Here is a 22,363-nt window from a genome sequence, read left to right as displayed (position 1 = left end):
AATAAGTATCTACAGTATGGGTCAATCAAATGACCTGTCAAACAAATCATTTTTGTGCTTGCAAAGAGAAGCTAAAAGTAGTCAATCATGATCACAAAGGAGAAGTTAATAGATCTTGTTGAGTTAAAAGACACTGTGGAAGCTTCGGCACCAATAATTAAATGATTTACATGGATGTATGTATATCTTTGAGCCTGTATGTTTACTTTTTGACCCTGTGTGGATTCGAGAAAATCCAAAATAAATTCAAACATGTGCACCCAGTTTAAAGTAATTAAAGATGTATACTGTACAATCATCCCACCCTGAAAAAAGAACAGTTCATAGAAATCATTAAAAGCCCCAAATTACCATGACATCCATGACCATGATGAGTGCAAACTTCTGACCACAACTGTATGTGCAGTGTTATCATCTCCAACACTGAAACACCTTTAGTCTTAACTTTAGGCTTTTTACACATAACAGCACAAACAGTGGTCCACAGACTTTGGAGGGCATAAAAGACATAGTTTACATGATTTCAAGTATCAGAGATACACAAATAGGCCTGTAATATGACAGCATAAACGAGAGGAACCATACTACAGGTTTGACCAAAGCTGTTTCAGTTGCTTTAGTTTTGTGTGAGATTAATTAATGCTTGCAGTGTCATTGGCTTAGCTGCAGGATCCAAATATGTCACCAAAAAGAGTTGTGAGAATGTATGTATGTGGCACAATTTTTTTTGCTAATTAATTATTACTGATACAGAGACAGGATTGATCAGGATCTAATAGTAAATTAGATATCTTTTGAGTGTTGATAGAAAAGTATACAGAAGGTCAGAAGGAGTTGCACTGTTTCTTTGTGGCTCGAGAGAAAGCATATGATAGGGTGCCAAGAACTGTGGTACTGCATAAGGAAGTCAGGGGTGGCAAAGAAGTATGTGAGGGTGATGCAGGACATGTATGAGGACAGTGAAACAGTGGTGAGGTGTACGGTAGGAGTGACAAATGGGTTCAAGGTGGAGGTGGGATTACATATGCGATCTGCTAAGATTTTGATTGGGAGCGACCAGAATGGACTGAATAGAAATGACAGCTCAGGATGAGCAGTTTGTAGGAGAGAGAGGCAAGGCTGAAATGGTTTGGACATGTTCAGAGGAGGGATAGTGGACATACTGGGCAAAGGGTGTTGAATATGAAGCTCCCAGGCAGGAGAAAAAAAAGAAGAAGACCATAGAAAAGATTCATGAATGTAGTGAAGGAGAACATGCAGAGGGTGTGACAGAAGAGGATGCTAGGGACAGGGTGAAATGGAGGCAGATGATCCACTGTGGCAACCCCTAAAGGGAGCAGCCAAAAGACGAAGAAGAAGTAATGAACAGTGTAAGGTTACTGAAATCACATTTTTCTGCAACACGGTAATGTGACATACTACTTGACTGACTTCAGTTCATGTGCAGGGAGGAGGAAAACAAGCAGAATGATTTACAACTTTTGAGGAGAAGGAGAAGAGATGTGGGCTTTTTTTTTTTCATTTTATTGTGAAAATAGGTAAACTGCAAACTACATCCAGGTCATAAACAAGTGTGGTTAAAGTCAGTATGTCAGCAAAAACACACAACTTTTACTGTTAAATAGAACTACTTCGGAATCACTAGAAATCACATTTCCTTTCTTTTGATGAGGAGCAACCTGACTCTCCGAAATCCCAAGCTAATGTTCAGTTTGTCAACTGAATGCATGGAGTCAAGATGATGTCTACTCAACATCTAGCATTAAAACAATGGTCCTGGGTCTAGGACACATGTTTAATGTTTTTTCAACTTCTGAGTGATGATTACTGTAGCAGAATACAGTTAGTTTGGCATCCAGGCTCTGAGCTCATCACTTACTGCAACAATAATATACATGGAAACATCCCCCAGGAGTCTACAGGTGGAAGCTGGGGTGATGGAGAGGTTAAACAGCAGGTGGAAATACAGGGCAGCAGTGGCACTGACATGTTAGACGGAGAGATGGGAAATTCTGCAGATTAAAGAGACCATAAAACTGGGTGGTATGCTGGACATAGGATATGGATTTGTGCTTATATGTGGGCATATAAAGAGTTTAGTGCAATAATGTTATCTGCCAATTGCACAGGTGATATTGTGAAGTAATATAATGAGTAGTAATTAGTTTTTGCTGCATGAAGTTAATGTTTTATTGCTTAATTAGTTGTTAAAAAAGTAAAGAGTACTTTAGAATGCATTACTTTTTGGAGTAATGACCCCAACACTGCTGAAGCACCATGAAGAATGTATGTAACAAGATTCATGTTATCAGGTATTAGCACTAATGAGATTTCACCTATCAAAGACATTTTATGATTACAGTTATCACCAAGACTGACCCTTTCAACCTTCTTCTCCCTGTGGAATATAATAGGCTCAAACACACACCCACATCCACACACATACACACCCACCCATCCATCTACATCCATCTAGCTCTGGGCTCTACAAAGTCATTCTGACAGTCCACTAAACTGTCATTGCAAGGTTTAGACTTTTTTTGACAGGAAGATGTCAGTTGCAATTGTATGGCAGTTATACTGTAGACTGTTTTACAGGCAGGTAAACACAGTGAAAGATAACAAGCTGGACAGAAAAAAACTGGAGACTAAATAAACAGATGTAAGGCAAGTCCACTTCTCTGACAGATAAAGCAACATCACACATGCCCCCCCAAATCATACCTTTTGAACTAGCATAGCTGCATTGCCAACTGGGTTCATCTGACTTGGCAACTTTGCATCTATATTTAGTGAGCTCCTGGTAACTGTCAAATGTCAAGCTATTTCGCACACTTTGATGTTATGTTTATGTGGTGACTCATAAAACATTTGCTGTCTCGTTTGATGACTTCTAAAAAAGTGCATGCATGGAAAGTGTTTCCGCAGCATTTTTCAGTTGTCGTTGTTATATGCATCAGATGGAACAGATATAAAAAGCTCCTATTTTAATCAATCCAGCTGTATACAGATTGATTTCTATTTTTCCCATTCACTCAAGTAACTATGTGTCATATTGATACTGTACATGTATTGTAATGATACCGCTGCAGTCTAATAGTTAGTTACAGATCTGCAGAATTTCTCCAAGTTTCAACAAAGGAACTTAAAGTTAACTTTAAAACCATTACAAGTACAGGTTAAGACCCTTTTTTTTGCCTTCACACTAGGAAGATAATGAAAGTGGGTTTTTGCAACGTAAGAGTGATCACACTGGGGATGAACTGGTGATGCTTACAATGTGACTACAGAACAATATCAGGGGGATGGCAGGCATTTTTAAAAAAGTGCTAAATGTGTTGTTCTCTAGCCAGCTGTCATTGAATTTAAAAATTTTACTTCATAAAGAAGTTTTGTGTTTCGGTTTGTTTTTCTTTTCTTTTCATTTTGAATGAAGGGAAATGCTAGCGCATAGGAACACGATGTCTGAGTGTATATAAATTCTGACAAAACAGCACAGTTTCCATTCATGATTATTCATTCTGTGTTGGTTCTGTTTTGTAGTTTTGCAGTAGCATGATCAGATTTTTCCCAAAACTCATTTAAATGTAAGAGTGAAGGCTATGCAACTGTACAGAAGTAATATTGGGTTCTGAATTCAAATTAGTTTTTGAGGCTTGTCAAAGTTATAATTAAAACATCTCAAGATCTGGAGGCCTACAATACAGATCATTTGGATTTTACACCCTTAAGACCATTTAAGAACTGACAGAAAGCATGAACTTCAAATTAGCATGCTGGTTTAATGATATAGGCCTCTAGGATATCAAAATGGAACAGAGCAATCATTACTGATATTATAACACCTGCAGTAAAATTGTAAAATTGCTCAGCATTCCTGTTTCATTACTGCTTCGTCCCCTACTCCTGATTATGATGCCAATGATGAGATCTCTGGAAGAAGCATTTTGAAAACATTGCAGCAACAAGGTCTTAACAGCTGAATCTCATTACAGTAAAATGATTGGGGATCACTGTGAAGACCATGAATAAAATATGTGAGGCTTAGGTTAGAGAATTGTTATTGACCAGTAATGCAAACATCAGTAAATGATTGCAAGTTATTGCAACTTACACAAAATGACACACAATGGTTTTTGTTCAAAGAAAAACAATACGCAGTGTTTTAAAGAATAGAATAGAATGCGTTTATTGTCATTATGCAGAATGTACAATGAGATTGGAGGGTCACGCCTGTTCAGTGCCGTGCTGTAGAAAGTCACACTTTCTAAATATAAAATAGAACTTCTAAAAATATACAGAAAATAAAATAGAATGTATATATATATATATATATATATATATAGAGTAAAAAATAAAATAAGTATATACATATAATAATGAAGATGGCTGAGTATTGCACTTGGTGAATGAATATTGCACTACTAAATGAATATTGGATATTGCACATTATAGGAGTGATAGATATAGTTCAGTATGAATAATATAATATTTCACAGAGATGTGGGTATTGCACAGTTAGAGAGTGTGTGTGTGTGTGTGTGTGTGTGTGTGTGTGTGTGTGTGTGTGTGTGTGTGTGTGTGTGTGTGTGTGTGTGTGAGAGAGAGAGTTCAGGGTGGTGATTGCTCCGGTGAAGAAACTGTTCTTGAGTCTGTTTGTTCCGGCTTTGATGCACCTGTAGGGCCTGTCAGAGGGCAGCAGGTCAAACAGTTCAAAGCCAGGGTGTGAGCTGTCCTTGATGATGTTCCTGGCTCTGCTGAGGCAGCAGGTGTAGATGTCCATCAGGGAGGGGAGAGGGCAGCCAGGGATTCTTTGTGCCGTCTCTCAATGGATGAGCGGTAGAAGATCAGCAGCAGGTTTGAGTCCAAGTTGTTCTTCCTGAGGACCCTCAGGAAGTGAAGTCACTGCTGAGCGTTCTTGATAACAGCTGTGATGTTATCTGACCAAGAACGATCAGCAGAGATGAGGACACCAAGAAACCTGAAGGTGTCTACCCTCTCCACATGCTTGCCATTGATGTAGAGGGGGGCTGGGTCAGTCCTGTGTTTCCAGAAGCCGATGATGATCTCTTTGGTTTTCATGGTGTTCAGTGCCAGGTTGTTCTCTGAACACCAGGCTGTCAACTTCAGGACCTCCTCTCTGTAGGCTGCCTCATCTCCCCTTGAGATGAGTCCAACCACTGTTGTGTCATCAGCAAATTTGACAATGAGGTTGTTATTGTGGGCCGGACTGCAGTCATGGGTGTAGAGGCAATACAGGAGGGGGCTCAGCACACAGCCCTATGGGGAGCCAGTGCTCAGTGTGCGGCTGGAGGAGAGATGGGGGCCAAGTTTCACAGTCTGGGGCCAGTTGGTTAAGAAGTCCTTTATCAAGGAACATGTAAGAGGGGGAGGCCTATAAACATTAAATGTTACTGACACTGTTGATGGATGGGAAACTTGCCAGGAATTATGTTCTTGTCACTACACTGGTGACTCCAACTGCTTGACCAGAGCACCTGTGGGAAAAGTGACAGGATCTGGGGGGATAGCGTGAGCTTCTAAGTGCGTCACATCCTCCCAGGAAAGTTTCACTCTGTCAGGCAAAAAGAAGACGCTGTCAAGTCAGTGTTTATCAGATGAGAAACGCAGCTGTCCAAAATCTCCACAGAATAGCAGTGGGAGCTATTCAACCAGAGCTGCAGTCCACAGGCCAGTGGAGGTTCAAACTGGGAGGAAAAGATGGAAATTAATTGGTTGATAGTAAGCGTTTGTGCAAGAATTGGATGAATTTCATTAGACTTGGCAGTCATATTACATAAAACACTAAGAAGCACCAGAAAATATGACAGGTCTAGTCATGTCATTAATCTCTCTTCTCAGCGGTTTTGCTGAGTATTTTTCCCTCCCCTATGGACACCTTATGAACCTGTGTTAAGCCGTAATATAATGGGCTCGGCTGGAGATGCAAACTGCTGCCTTTGGGACTTTTAATGCCAGAGGGCAAGGGCCTTGTTGTGGACAAAGTATTGCAAAAGTCTGCCAAAACAGATAATGACAGCCATCAGCAAGGTGTCTTTCTAATATATAATTTTGAATAGAACAGGGTTGACTATTATGGTGTGTGTGTGTGTGTGTGTGTGTGTGTGTGTGTGTGTGTGTGTGTGTGTGTGTGTGTGTGTGTGTGTGTGTGTGTGTGAATTACATTCAACTGGTGTGTTTGACAGAAGGCAGATTGCAGTGTGTCTGTGTGTATTTACACACAGACACCCAAAATTTCTTTAATATGTATGTCTGTTCATACTGGCACATGGTGACCAACCTGTTATGGCAACAAAACATTTAATAATATTTATTTTATGGTGATCATGTGCCAGTATTTACTAAGAGATATATATTAAAGAAATACCATTTTTGTTATTTATTCTATTTATTTTAGTCAGTCTGAACATGTATTTTTTATTTTGCATTATAATTAAATAAATTAACTGAAAGAAAGTTTTGCTTTGGATAGAAGTAGCAAAGAGTCACCATCTAATCTTCCTGAGATCAGACCTGCCGAAATGAAGTGAAATGGTCACAACAAATAAGTTTTCAGGAATTATTATTGATCATATTTTGCAATTTAAAATGCAGTTTTAAATACTTGCTTCCATGATCAAATTCAAAATGGGGTCTGTTTTTAGGAGTTCCCTTGGACGTTCAGTGAAACTTAAGGAAATAATTAAAGGGGCCTTACAGCTTTAAGCCAAACAACATAAGCTTTTGATTTAGGATGTGGGTCTTATGCAGACTGCAGTCGGCATGGCTGATCTGTGCTCGTTCAGATGTGGTTACTTCATGTGTGCACTGAGGATTTTATGCTTGCCTTTGCTTGCACAGGGGTTTATTCAGTGCAGTGTTTGGACACACCATTGGGCAGTTCACTTCCTTTTCATTATGTTTAAATCTGATTATCTAACAGAATCAAATTCTAAGGATTTTTTTTTTGTTTTGGATGATCATCTGTTGAAAGGTCAGATCTGCATCCAATCTATTCCTACATGTTGTTCAAGAAACAGATCAGTTGGTTAGTAGGTAGTCAGTTGACATCACTGCAGGGAATTTTAATAAATATTTCAAACCCTATATTCAAGACTGCACACTCACACACCAAAATGTTTGCATCTAAAAGCTGTGGATTAACTTTTAGTAAGTAGACTCTTTAGGTAGTGATGCCTACCAAGATGTCAGAGGTGTATGTAACCACTATCCACAGCTGGAAAAAATAATCTGAAAGTTTTTCAGTAAAAATGATGTATTTTTCAAATATGTCTCTCAATGTCTGAAATAAGAAATGGTGGTGAGAGGGAAACTGAACTAACCAGCTGCAGGTAAGTTAATCAGAGAAAAGGATAGCGAGCTGTGGGTTTGCTTGTGACAGTTAGTGGGAGGGGGCACAGTGCTTCAAGCTGTATTTAATTATACTGTGTAGCCCAGTGCAGTACTTGTAACTATTCTTTCACAGGTTTAAAAAAAAACAAAAACATCAATGCAGTTACTGTAAACAATGCAGATGGGAGTGACTCTCAGACTCAGGAGCAAAGCGAGATGAACATTTGGTAAGTAAATAATATACACTATAAGCACAAAAGTACTGGGCCACCTACACACTACACCTACAAGAGCTGCTCAGCCATGGAAACCCACGCCATGAAGATATACCAGTGCACAGATTTTTTTTTTTTTTTTGTATTGGACTTTTGGAATTCTGCAGTCAGCAGAGTGTTAATGTCTATGCGCCTCAGCACTCAGTGACCCTGCTCTCTAAGTTTACGCCATCTGCCACTTTGTGGCTGAGTTTCCGTGGTTCCTAAATAATTCCACTTTGTAATAACACCACTTACAATTCATCATGGAGTTTATGTTCTTATTTTTTTTTTTTATCATCTGTTCTTTTTATGTATCCATTTATGCACCTATTCTCTTACAGTGCACAGCACTTTATTCATAAAGCACTTTAAAACAAGCCTTGATGACACAAAGTCAGATTGGATTGCATTAGAAAACACCTGAATTCAGAGATTAAGATGTGTGGCCCATATAAAGCTACAGAGGGGTTCAAAAAATATTCAAGTATAAAACACAAACTGATCATTGATAAAAGAAACACGAGGGACATAGTTATGATTCAGTAAAGAAAGTTGAATGAACTCTTGTTTGTGTGAAAATGTAAATTTATCTCATTCATCCATGTCAAAATTGTATGCTGTTTTTAACTATTCATGTACCCAACACACTGAGAATTATTGCAGTGCTAATATCATCCCACGTCCACCAGTGTTTTTGTCATGAATCCTAATTCATATGGCAAGATCCAAAAAAGATAAGAACATGCCTTTTATAGGCATTTTTTAAAAAATGAAGAAAGCACAGTCCTAAAAGTACACGCTGCATGAATAAATCTGCAAACTGCTCCAGTTACTCCCAGTGAATGAGTGACCTGCTTCTTTAAGGTAAACACTTGCACAAGCTCTTTGTTATCCAGGTCATCCAGTGGCCTTCATTGTTATTTCGGCTCCATGGGAAGAGATGGGGAACGGAGCAGGGAGCTGGATAATTGTGGACAGCTGCACTGAAATGATTATCATTTGATTGGGATGCGCTCCTTTGAGTGGGACTGTGATGTGTTTATTTTATTCAGTATGGTTTTTTTTTTGTTTTCTCGTGTTACAATGTGAACGTGCTTCAAACGTAATGAACAGATGTATAATTGAGCACAACTGAATAAATGCCTAATCACAACATGCTTTAAGCATAGCTGGTTCAGGTTAAAAGCAATCTCTGTCATGAGGTGCGAAAAAAACCAAAAGGTCTAAAAAATGTGTCAGACAGGAGGAGCTTTGGGGAGTCATGCCTAGCTCAGCTGATGTTACCCAGTGTGCTCATCAACAGGAATGCTAAAATCTGAAATGGCAAACCTGACTTTTTGATCCCCTCTTGAGTGCTGCTCGGCTCTCTTGAACCAAGGGAGATGTCAGTTTGATGAGTACATAGGAAGGATAAAAATGTTTGCAGTATCAGATGACTCACTGCTGGAAAGAGGAATTTAATAAAACTCCATGATAACAAGAAAATCTAAGATCAAACATGTAAAACTGTTAAAATAAAATGTCCGTGATTGTGGGCATTTTATTAAACAAATGTAGTTTTTGTTTTTTTGCTCTCTGTTTGTTTTGTTTTTCTTTCAAACACTTCATAAATGACATTGTACTGTAGACGGCTCGTGGGAAGTGTCCTAATATAAGGATAATTTGGGAACTTTGGGAAGTAAATAAGTGAGGTATGTATGTGTATGTATATCTACATGAATATATGTATGTACACGTATGTATATGTAGATGTGGATTTGTTAAAGCCAAAGTCAAAGCAAGGTTGAATGGCTTGTTAGTGTATGTTTGATGAATTTGCAATGGAAAGTAGTAACATTTATTTACTGCATCCATACTTTAGAATATTTGTTGACCATATTTTTCTTGCTTCCTTGCTGTCAGGTGCAAACTGTATCAGTCCAAACCATTCATTTTTGGGAAATTAAAAACCACAAGAACAACAAAGGAACTGTTTATGAAATAATTTAATGCTGCGTCGTCAAAGCTGTTACGTTTTTTGTTGTTAAACAAATTTTTTTTCCCCAAATCAAGCTGGAACAGAACATTTACAGGTCACACTGTTTTTTTTTTTCCCACAGTCTTTATGTTTGACATTAGTTTTTGTTGTCAAATTACATTTGGTTAAAACCTTGTCTTATTAAAACATTAAGTACTAGTGAGGCTATCAAAGACAGTATCGCCTATAACTTGACAACAAATGTTCTGTCTAACCTGCCATGGTTGGTCTGCATTCTTCTCTGCTCCCACATGCCTAAAATATCTCGCTCTCGATATTCCTGAGCTCCTAGCTGCCAGTCTCCATCAGTGATATTTCCTTATATTTTAGTCACACTGGAATAAAAATAAGACACCAACCTCCTTGCACCTTAGGAAAATCAGTGGTTGGCTGAGGATTGTACTGGATTTTTTTTTTTTTTTTTTTTTGCTGTAAGACACTGATTTCAGGTAGTTGTCGGAACAAATGGTCACCCAGAAGCTGAGAGTGCAAACACCCTCAACCACAGGGTGACCACTTTTGATCATAAGGGAGGCAACTTGTCTCCAAACAATTGTGGAACAACTCAGAATGACTGCAATCACTCTCAAATAATGCAAATAATTGCCTTAAAATTTATAGATGCAGAAAGATTGCCAGCACGTTGCAATCACCTGTGCAAGTCAGCACAACTCATCTGCAATGCATCTCTTTACAATAGGGCACTCAACTCAAATTGTTACCAGCTGCCTGTATTCTGGTTATATTTCTATATAAAGCAAGGTTGTAGAGTGCCTGTGTCATTTTCCAGTTAAATTGCCGCTGTTGTTTGTTGAGTCATTTCTGAATTTCTGTTTCATATCTGTGAGGTTCTGGCTGGACTCTGAATGTTAGTAGTTAATGTGAAATTCCGTTTAAGGTGAATTTCTGAGCATGTAGACGGCAATAGATTTAGAACAGACTTTCACCTGTTCAGTTAATCACTGTATTATCCAGATTACACAGGTAATCTCTGCTCCTGAAATATTACTTGTGTGGCATTAAGTTGTCTGTAGCATTGATAGGTAAAATGACAAAATCACAGGGAAGTACATTTCTGTTTACTTTTATTCTCTTTATTTTAAAGCAAAGGGAGGGCTGTTATTAATTTGAAATGTGCTGACAGCTTTACTTTAGCTGTGTTTTATAAAATGCTCCTTTTTTTTTTTTTTTGAGCACTTTCTCTAAACATCTGTCAAAGGCTTTTAGCTAAATAGGCTTCTTAGTGGACTGAGGTAGGCTCCTCAACTGATGAGAGCTGAACAACACTGGAGAATTAGATGTTACTTTAAAATGACCACACTCGTCAAACACAGACCTTTTCTTTCTCCGTCTCTGCCTTACTCAGCTGTGTTAGAGCTTATATTCTCATTGTAAATTACCAACATCATAAATCTGGTCATTCCACGACTAATGGGCTGGCCACAGTCTCTTATACCTCACATGCATCACAACTGCATCATGTACAGTAAAAGTGGATTTTACTAAATACTAAATGCACTTTACTAAAATGAAAAAAAAGTTAATTTATCAGTCTACAGCTATATCTGTATATCTATCAACTTTCAGCTGTTTCTGGCTTCGGTTTCTTTTTTCATTTGTAATAAGACAGGAATAAACTGTTTAGTAGCTCTAACACATAACCTAGACCTCACTTTTTGTTGTGGAATCTTGATAGAACTGGTTTATAATTGAGAAACTTCCCAAATTACATGGCAGACCAAAAATGAAAGTATCTTCAAGGTAGGACTAAAATGAATTAATAAAACATTTTAGGGTGAAAATTACCTCACGGCTGGGAACATTAAGAAATCCTCCAGAGGATTCCTATGCCAAATGCTCAAAGAAATCCAAACCATAATTCATGATCGGTGCATTAATACAATTCAAGGCACCTCACCCAAATACCACCAATAGATTACAACCCAGTTTTTTTTTTCATATACCTGCATTTTAATCATTTTAATTTTAATAATTTAGTCTGACAAATTAATACAGGTTTTGAGTTTCTGAAATCTCCCGGTGCTGCACCTTCCTTATTAATCTTCTTGTGTGTCAGCATTTTCCTAGTTTTTGGCCAACTTTTGGGTTCACCCTTGTTTTCACATTTGTATTATGTTGGACTTCTTTTTATAATTATTAACTTATGTATTTATCTTTTTCCTGGTCTTCCCTGTCACCTTCAGTCATTGCATGCAGCTCTGTCAGTTTATTCAAATGTGTGTATTTATTTATCCATTAAATTTACCTGCCTGTTTATGCTGAAATGTATTTAATGCTATCATAGTTTATAACAATGTTATTTTGCTGTCATTTACAAAACAATGTGAACAATGTAAAATTAAACCAAACAAAAAGACAGTGACACGAGAAGAGATGAACATACAAGTCAACATATCAGTGCAAAGAAATGCTTAGGGAGATTATGTGCTTGTGTAAGAGTGTGGCTCATTGCCATATTGATTGTTTTACAAAAGATGCATGCTCAGGGTTTGTAGTGTATTTGTGTATTGAATCTTCCATCCTTTGTCATCTCACATAAAATATGCATCTGGAGGGGAAAAAAAGTAGGACGCCGTACAGATAGATCAAATATAAGAATAAGTAACCCAAAAAAATGAAAACATGAGAAATTGAAAGACTGGAAACAAAAGGTGAGCAAAAAGAAAAAAATAGGACAAATAGGAAAGAAAAAATCTCAGCTTCTGAACAAGGGCCAGATGTAGAATTAAAATTCCCCTTTTTGTGTTTAGTATGCTAAACACGTTGTCGATCACTCATCACTATCCAACTGCCTTGGCACTTAGGGCAGCTCTATCTCCCTCTTTGATGCCAGCAGAGCTGGAGAACAGGATGGGGCAGAGGAGGGGGATGGGGAAGCACACAGTGCAGATGTTAAGTGTGAAGTTGAGTTGACATGCTGTGTGCAAAATATCTCACAAGTGGGCTCACGTGGAGGGGGAGATTGTTGTGCAAAAGCTTGCAAAACAAGAACTGGCACGTGGCTTTGCTGATGAGGGGTTACAGAGGCTCATCAGTCAAAAGCTTTTGAGCTCTTGAGGTGATTTAAGCTTTTAGCTTATATCAACTTGAAAGCATACAGCGATGCAAGATGAATATTTGAGAAGGACATGCTGGCACAACAAAAAGAGCAAACAATGTTTATTTCTTGTTTGCTTTAAGCACTGCTGTTTTCAAATATAGTAATTTTCAACACAACTTTCAGAGCTTAGTGAAGAAGGACTAAAATAAAGATTATTATTTACATATCTGGATAAGGTACATGGTGAGCGGTATTTTATTTTAACCAATCATATTAGTTTCAGCCTCTAAAAATAATACTCAGATCCCACAAGAATCAACTGAATATACATTTTAATAATATATAATAGAGTGAAATATGTTGCGAAAGTAGGTTCATTTCCATGTAATGCATACTTTAATGCCTACCTTAGTCCACAAAAAAAAAAAAAAAGTTAGTTGTGTTGCAAATTATACAGTATATCCTGGACTATAGTGCATGTGTGAACGTCTTATCTAGCATTTTTTTGCTTTTACAACCAGGGAATATTGCCTTTTATGATATATTTTTTCCTATTTTTCTATTCACACATGTTGTCAAAGGCTGTTTATGTCCTCATTTGAAAAACAGCTCAAAAGAAGGGGGGGACAAAGTGAATAATTTACACTAAGCAAAGTTTTCCACAGGGACCACTGAGGAGGTCCACAATAACAATCAGCATGAGAACAGACAAGATAAGATAAGATCTCCTTTTGCCGAACCATAATCATTATAGCCCTTTTAAAGAAAGCTATTTTGATGGTAATCAAGCCCACCTAAACCCAAAGATAGAAGACGCCCTGTGTGTGTGTGTGTGCGTGTGTGTGTGTGTGTGTGTGTATACAGATGCATGTGTGGGTATGTTCTTTCACGGTTTGGTAAGAAATTGAACACACAGAATCAGGAAAAAGAGACAAGTGAAAGCAGACATTTATCAAAGGACATACACACCTGTTGATGTTCAGTGTACCAAAGTTGATTTTTCTGACAGGCTGGAATTCCAATTAGCGCACAAGGGAATGGAACTATCGGTAAAACAATCCAATTACTGTTTGGAGCAGATGTTCTTTCTAGAAAACAAAAGGCAGCCAGAGACTGTTTAGACATTAGTGCTGTGGCCTCTGGAGCAACAAAAATATATGGTTAAAGTGAATGTCTCTAAATCCTTACTCACTCCCAATCCCATTTCTAATTTTTAACTGTTTGTCTTTGTTACCTTTTTTCCTTTATTTCCCTCCCTATGTCCTATGTTCTTTCTCTTCTAACTGCATCCTTGTCATGCAAGATTCCCAACTCTGTGACTGTCATGCTGACAAAACTATATTTTTTCTTAAAATAACTTAATCTAAATAATATATTATCATTATATTACCTCCCCAGCATCCATTTTCTTTGACAATATCTCGAGTTATGCTTGTTTCATACACTGTGAGGACACTGAGAAATTTGAAAAATTCAGTGTCAGTATTTAATAAAGCACAGCAATATTTTTTAAAGCTATATTAACCCCTGAGGTGAACATCCAAAATCTGGCCACATGCTGACAGCATTTCAGACAACAGGAAATCAGTAACAGAGAGGCAGATGACAGATAATTAGTCTGGGCAAGGAGGAGGTCTGGAAAACTGTGTGGTTATCGATCGGGGATGCTGTACGGTAATGGCTTTGCTGCCTCTATTTAACCTGCCTGTCTCATGATAGACATACACACACAGACATGAACACACAACAGAAATGCACACTCAGATCCTCTTGCACTCTCACAAGCCTACACACACACACAATCACAGGGAGATGCAAGCTATTTCTGTCTCTCTTAGATGTTCTGAGGAGCTGATCATCTCACCCATCTTACTCTACCAGGGTTCCCACCGGGCTTTCTAATTGCTTGACAAGGTTTCTAACAGGAGGTCCCTCACAGAGAAAGTCCAACTCAGATTGGTTACATTGTCCTAGGGGGAAGACTGGAACATGGCAGGTCAGAGGTGTCCAAATTATAAGAAACAAAGAGGGAAGGAAGAAAGCAACATATGTCATTTACTCTCTCTCACACACACACACACACACACACACACACACACACACACACACACACACACACACACACACACACACACACACAAACACACACACAGAGAGTCAGAGACCAGAGACAAATGGCTGTCGTGGGATCATATTTCACACAGGGGAAAGCAGAAGCAGTGCCTCTTATAAAGCCGCAAGAGAGACATCCTTGAATGATTCGGCAAGTTAGTGTTTTTCTGCATGTGTTCTGTTTCTTAATGTGTTTTCATGTACATGCAGGCACAAGCATGTATTCATTTGCTTTTACCCTTTACTTCTACTTTAAAGAGAAAAGGACCAACCAAAGATTTTCTTTCAAAAATGCATCTAAAGTGCAGTTTGAGGATTCAGACTTTAGAGTTCAGGTTAAGTGACATAGTAAATATGCATGTCTGTGTGTCATCTGTGTGTTTTTGTTATGGTACATGGTATGAATTTGTGAATAGATGCCATGCATTGGCTAATTAGTGCTAAGTAAAAAAAAAAAAACATTAGAATTTCATGCAGCAAAACTGAAGCACAAACTTCTTGGATGTTCTGTATTGCACAGCAAGCACATGATTAGTCACAATCAGTTAAAATAGTCCAAGACACATCCCTAACTTCACCTGTCCAGTGAGTTGGTAAGAAAAGTTCACCCCACTCAGAGTTGTTATAAAGGGGAAATTATCCCCTTCAGGAAGGCCAAAAAATTTTTTTTGGATCAGGCTGTAAACACTTTTTTTTTGATGCTGTGAAGATGGGCACTTTAATGTCAGCGTCTAGAGCTCATTTCCTTTTGGAGCGACCCTCAAGTGGAACCTAGAGGAACTGCAGTTTTTGTTACGTCCTTGTTGGCTTCAATTTTCAGCCCCCGAGGTTGCCCCTTTGGTGTTTAGCTGCATGTGTTTATGTGTGCATGTGTATATGCGTGTGTCTTAGCAAGCCCCTGAGTGGCAGGTCTTCTGTCTGTCACAGTGATACAAGTTGACAGCAGGGTCTTCTTCAATGAGCTCATTGGAGCTCAGCCAACAACCTGCTCGCCACCTCAGTTAGTGCTTCATCCTTCCTCTCTTCTTCTTCCCCTTGTGTACACCTCACTCTACCTCCTGTGGCTTAATTTCTTTCCTTCTCATTTATATTCTCTTTCTTCCTCCTTTTCGTCTCTCCCCTTTTAACCCCCTTCTTACCTTTTGAAGGGTATTTTTGCCCAGATATAATGAGAGTGTAAACGAGGGAAGAAGAAAAGTGCTTCTTGTTTTCTTTTCCTCCCTCGGTCACACAGTGTCAACATACCTAAAGGGACATTTCCATTATAAGAGGTTGATACTTGACAACACAGCCTGGGAAATTCCACAAGGAACAAGGCTTTGAAAACACAGTTAAATTACGTATGAATTATAAAGATGCAGCTGCCATCCAGCCAGATGCTGCACAAGCAAACATCAGATGGATAATTCAGAAAGTACACAAAAACAACATGAAATGCTGTGAAACTTTCCTGTTTTACAAATAATACAGCTAAATTAATGGCAGCAAATTGGAATAGGAATACAATTATTACTAGGTTATTAATAAAGTTTAAATCTGTCTGAAATCACAGTTCTAAATACCTATAAATTAAAACACACAAACATACAATTTTAATACTTTTAAGAATCAAATATATTTAGACCATGATTCATGCATAGATTAATTGGCCAGTACGCTTCACAAGTACTGCTTGTTTGATAGTTCAGTAGTTTGCTTCATTTAAACATTTTTGCCATATTGGTCTTTTGGATTGTCTTTCCATAATCCGATGCTCTGACAGGGTCAAAAAATGTCTCTGTCTATTTACATTCTTGATCCAACTGTCTGTCACTTTTCATGTGAAGGTCACACTATGAATAACACCAATTTAGGTGCCGTTTCATACCGAGTTATAACCAAATAATAAGCACAGTAGTGTCACTAATAATCTGTCATAACAACGTACCACTTGCTTCCTTGTTGGATTATTATTATTGTTGCTGTTATGATTTTTCAGCATTCAGTAATTACATTGCTGATGCTATAGTTGATAAAACTGAGTGCTAGTGCTAGAGTTAGTGAAGAGTTTATGTACACATGAAGAGGACATCCAATTAAAGATACAATAATAAGAAAATTTGTCACACTTGATTCTTTTTAAATTAAGCATGTCAAATAGCTTAAAATCCATGAAATTACAAGACTTTTTTTTCCCTTTTGGAAGAGGTATTTATTTTTAACCAACATTCCCACGTTAAAAAAAAAAAAAAAAAAAAATCACTCAGTATGTGTCCTATACATTAAAATGGATCAACTTATAATGGAGCAGTCAATGCATATGAAATACAAGTCTAATATATTTGCAGATATTAAGATATTTGTTCCTCCAAGGTAATTTGTTTGGTTAATTTTCCTTGAGATGTGAATAGTGAAATAACATCTGTGTTCCTCTGTAACTAAAAATTATGCATACCTGGAGCTACACAACAATAACATGTTCATTATGTTCACAAAACCCAGCTTCCCTGTGAAATTTTAAATAATATTCTCTGCATTTAAACAGTGCTCAATCACAAAAGCCCAATATAATGGTCTTTTTTTGCCCATAAGTTATGAAATATCAAAAGTCAATAACATTTGCATTCCTTCTTCAATCCTCTATCTGCTCAATGTTATAAAACATATCAGGCATCTTCAGTTTTGTTGAATTTGTGCTGAGGCAGTGAGCTCACAGAAGAAATGCTTTGTTGTGCAACCCCACTTCGTGATATTGATCAAGCCAATCAAAATGATTAACTAAGAGAGTGAGATGGGGTGTGGGAGGGGTTGATCAGGAGCGCAAACAAAAGCAAATTAAGGATGGGAAGATGGGGATGGAAGAGGAAATCAGGAGAAAGTAAAAGGGATGAGTAAGGATGAGCATATGAAAGGAACATGAAGCAGCTCAGTGAGGAATGAACTGTATTTTTCTTTTTTAGGATAAAGAATGAAAAATGGAGTAGGATGGAACACATTGCTAAAGTTTCTGAATCATTAATTGTCCACATCAGAGCTTGATCATATTTTCTGTGATATTTTGTGTAGGAAAGTTGGTCAGAATTAGCACTTTGAACCATTGGTGGGTGGGTTAATCACTTCAAAGCAACAGAAAATACACCTGTGTGGTTATTCAAGATGCCCCACCACCACTTTAAAAATAAATTTAAAAAACTCTTCTTGTTGGTATTTGTTGCATCCTGAGGCTAATTACTATTTCAATACCACCTACCAGCTCCTGTGTTCACAATGCCCAACAATTTGCATTCTTTTTATATTATGTTTGATGATGTGTTGTCACTTTGGTGCGTGTAACAAGTTCTCACAACAATTCCAACATCACAGTAAATTATAACCTGTCCTCTCTTATTTGATGACATGGAGATATTTTGTTTGTTAAATGAAAACTTTGAAAAACTTGTGTTTGTAGAGGGAATGTAATGATTAATCCTCTGGGGACAACAACATCTTAGTGATATCTCACTCCCTGTTGAGCTTTTTAATATGAAACAAAGGACCGACTGTCATTCCCCACCATAGAAAAAAGAACCAAAAGGAAATCATCGATTATTGTCTTTATTAAATGGAGACATTTGGGGTTTTGAGGTTTTCACTTTCCTCGCCTACTCATTGGACAGAAAAACATGTTTATATAAAATCTACCTGTTTCAAAGCTAGAAAAGAATTCAAGACATTGTGCATGGTTTAAATATGTAAGTGGCATACAGGTGCTGGTCATAATATTAGAATATCATGAAAAAGTTGATTTATTTCAGTAATTCCATTCAAAAAGTGAAACTTGTATATTAGATTCATTCATTACACACAGACATATATTTCAAATGTTTATTTCTTTTAATTTTGATGATTATAACTGACAGCTAATGAAAACCCCAAATTCAGTATCTCAGAAAATTAAAATATTGTGAAAAGGTTCAATATTGAAGACACCTGGTGCCACACTCTAATCAGCTAATTAACTCAAAACACCTGCAAAGGCCTTTAAATGGTCTCTCAGTCTAGTTCTGTAGGCTACACAATCATGGGGAAGACTGCTGACTTGACAGTTGTGCAAAAGACAACCACTGACACCTTGCACAAGGAGGGCGAGACACAAAAGGTCATTGCTAAAGAGGCTGGCTGTTCACAGAGCTCTGTGTCCAAGCACATTAATAGAGAGGCGAAGGGAAGGAGAAGATGTGGTAGAAAAAAGTGTCCAAGCAATAGAGATAACCGCACCCTGGAGAGGATTGTGAAACAAAAGCCATTCAAAAATGTGGGGGAGATTCACAAAGAGTGGACTGCAGCTGGAGTCAAAACAAGACAAAACAAGTTCCTATAAGACAAACAAGACAAGGGAAGCAAAACAGAACACAGAGCACACAATACAAAGGGTTATCAAAGTAAAACAGGAAATAGACATGGAACAGAAAGGCACACGTGACACAACACAGGGGGGCAGGTACACTTAGGAACTACAACATCAGTACACCAGAATTAATATAACACAGGAAATGCCGACACACTGACTCTGGCTGATATTTGTTTGATGTGGCAGGTCTCTCTCCTCCCTTCAGAGGATATTGGGGCATGTTTGGTCAAGAACAAGTGGGGCCAGGTGTTGGTCGATTCAAAGAGACTGTTTCCACTGAATTGGAACAGTGGATGACAGCAGCCTTTGTAAACGCCATCTGACATCCACATTTCTCGCTGTCAACCTTTAGCACTTCCAACAATGAGCCACTATTTAGTTTTCTGTATTGCCATGAGACTTCTCTGTAAGTGGAGGGACTTTTGGAAAGTTAATTTAATCTCACACTTGTATAAAATTAATAAAACTATTATTCTTTTACTCTGTAAATTGATATTTATAAATCCAGTGGCTCACCATAAATATAGAGCACCTAGTAGTTCTATTTAGGATTTACAACTAATCTAGTTGTCTCTGGAGCTTGAAAAAGGCGACTGGACTTCTTTTTGTTTCTTGAAGACGTTTCACCTCTCATCCGAAAGGCTTCTTCAGTTCTCAACCAAATGGTGGAGAGACCCAGGTATTTAAACCCCTGTGGGCGTAGTCCCCTGGAGGTGGTTATGACCCTCTATTGATCATGTGCTTGAACACATGTGCCCAGGTGTGAAGGGGGCGTGGGTCATATTTAATCAGTGGTTTCAGTTGAAACCAATTTAGGACTCCGCTCCATTGTTTCCTGTGGCCTATGGAGCGGAGTCCTAAATTGGTTTCAACTGAAACCACTGATTAAATATGACCCACGCCCCCTTCACACCTGGGCACATGTGTTCAAGCACATGATCAATAGAGGGTCATAACCACCTCCAGGGGACTACGCCCACAGGGGTTTAAATACCTGGGTCTCTCCACCATTTGGTTGAGAACTGAAGAAGCCTTTCGGATGAGAGGTGAAACGTCTTCAAGAAACAAAAAGAAGTCCAGTCGCCTTTTTCAAGCTCCAGAGACTACTATGACCTGGATAACTGAGAATCTACACAGACAACTAATCTAGTTGAAAACACGCATGCATGCATTTGCTGCTAAATATAAAGAAAATTTGTTTAAATACCTCCCGTGTGAAAACCTGAGGCAAAGTGGGCTGTTTGGTGAGCCAGGTCTTTTAGACGGAGGTCAGCCAGGTGATCCTCCTGCCCCCCCTCCAAGACCTCCTAGCCAAATCAGCAGCTGTATAGCATGTTATTTCTAGGTTTCCATTAAAACAAGGTTTTAAAAAACATTACTGAATTGTGCTGTACTGACACTACACTATAAGACATAGTATATCAGCTAATATCAAGTCATTGTCTTTCAAAGTCACTGGTATATTCCCATTATTTTCACTCTTAAGTAACCCATGGCTGCAAACACATTACCACAGTAACTCTTACAATAATATTAAAAGTCAATTACCATTTTAGGAAAGCTTGTAAATTAACTACATATACAACTAACAGGGAACTTGTAAAACAGCACTTAATGGTGAGTCAGTGTACCAAAAAATGGAGATAAAGGTCAACAAGCCAAGCATTAAATTCAGTGCATGATTAAAGCAAATCCAAGGGTAGACTTATAGTGTCTGCTGAAGCAGCACATTGATTCAGTGTAGAAAACTTGAAATGTATGCACAGTCACATATACACATGCTCTGGCACTGTTTCTTGTAAATGCAATTTTTGGTAAATTTTTTTAAAGCTCTGTCTGGCAAGCCAAAGTGCAATATAAATATAACTGACTTGGAATTTGGACTTGATAGCTTCTCATCCCTTGAGGGAAGAGATATAAATATAAGTACATAAAAACAGAATATTTGTCAGGGATACATGATTCATTACCAACAACATCAAAGTGCATGAAAATGTGGGAGAGATGTCAATCATTTATTTTGAAACTGATGACTCATCATATACACAATGACTCGTACTGAGGGTTATGCTGAAAGAAAAAACAAACAAAAAAAGCATGAATATGGTATCACCAAGTTTTAATTAGACTAAGTAAAAAAAATGCAGATTTCAGAGTTGCATTATTAAGGTTTGGGAGATTTGCTTCACCTATCTAACAAATCTATCTCAAAAGCTCAATAAGCAGAAATGTGTTTGGGCAATGGTTTACTTGAAAGTGTATTAAATACAGTAGACACCAAAATCACTTTGTAGGCTAAAGCTCCAGTTGCACAGGCCTAGAGACCAATTGGCAACCATCTAGCAACCAGCAGAAAATATGTATTCCCAAACCAATTAGTTAGTGGTTGTCGTAGGTTGCTCTCAGGGTGTTGCTAGGATAAACTGGTCACAAAAAAAAAAATATATGATGCTGTACCAAAAAACTCCTTTGGATTGCTTTGGTCACTAGCAGATTTTGTGTTGTGCTTTTTCAAGTTTCATTACTGCTCAGTGGTAGTTGGTGTTTGCAGACAAGTTGGCATGATCCATGCAAACTGCAGGCAACCTCAGTATTCTGATAGCAGCCAAAGGAATGAGAATGAGGTTTCTGGTGCAGCATTTCTTTACATGTATGAGTGTATGAGAACAAAATAAAAAAAAGGTGCCATATAAACACAAACACCTACCCACACAAGTATATTAATCACAAAGTGCTGCCCAGCATGTGATGTAGTTAAGAAAACCAGCAGGAGATTAAAGTTATGATAGCAAGTAATCCAATGAATGTAGACACTCATAGAGAGCATAAGAGTTGATGCATCATTTACCAGGATATCCTGGCAGTGCTGACACTTGGTGTGTGAGAAAAACCCAAAAGTGTTTGTGTGTGTAAATGTAGATCTATATGTCTGAACATACTTTTCTTTTTTAGTCACATTTTTTTGCAACCATATCATATTAAATGTTACACTACATTAAAAATGGAACCACAGATATGTTGTGGAAGGAGAGGGGGAGAAAGGGCAATTAATGGGTGGAAAGAATGAAAGAAAATGAAACGAATGCAAAAGGGAGACTAAGATTTAGCTTCAGGCAACTCACGAAACTCTTTGTTTCCTCCTCGAAGCACTGATGGCACGAATTTTATTGAGTAGGTGAAGATAAAGGAATAGT

Source organism: Archocentrus centrarchus, chromosome 12, assembly GCF_007364275.1.
Source record: "Archocentrus centrarchus isolate MPI-CPG fArcCen1 chromosome 12, fArcCen1, whole genome shotgun sequence".
Classification (NCBI taxonomy): Eukaryota; Metazoa; Chordata; class Actinopteri; order Cichliformes; family Cichlidae; genus Archocentrus; species Archocentrus centrarchus.
This window is presented reverse-complemented; position numbering follows the sequence as displayed.